Source organism: Monoraphidium neglectum (genome assembly GCF_000611645.1).
Source record: "Monoraphidium neglectum strain SAG 48.87 unplaced genomic scaffold scaffold05670, whole genome shotgun sequence".
Taxonomy (NCBI): Eukaryota; Viridiplantae; Chlorophyta; class Chlorophyceae; order Sphaeropleales; family Selenastraceae; genus Monoraphidium; species Monoraphidium neglectum.
Genome location: NW_014007960.1, coordinates 1 through 508, shown reverse-complemented (window position 1 = coordinate 508; position 508 = coordinate 1).

The following is a 508-nucleotide window of genomic DNA, read 5'->3' as shown; positions in this document are numbered from 1 at the left end:
TTTTCGACTGCTGCTGCAAACACAGTAAGCTGCTGCTGCTGCTGCTGAAAACGCGCTGCTGCTGTCACATGATCCCCCCTGTTGTTGAGCAACACCCCATATTGACATATGCCCGCTCGAATCACAGCCGANCCCTCAACCCCCCTGCAGGCGCTCACTGTAGATGTAGATCTTGTAGGTCTCGGCCTTGGAGACCTTCTTCTTCTTGGCCTTGCCGTCCGCGGCCTTCTTGGCCGGGCCCTTCTTCGCGGGGCCCTTCTCGCCGACCTTGGGGGCCATGGCTGCTGGTTGTGCTTGAGAAATGAGATGACAACGGGTGGCAAAGAGCGCGTATGAAATGTGATCCAACGAGCGAGGACCTTATGTGGGGCCAATCACAAGCAGCAGCTTCAGGCAGCTGCGCACCGAGCTCAAAGTCCCGCCAGGGAAGGCAGGAGGAAGCTGGGCGCCCCCGTTGGCTTCATAAACCCCGCCAGCGGCTTCTTCACGCACAGACGTTCTCTTTCGC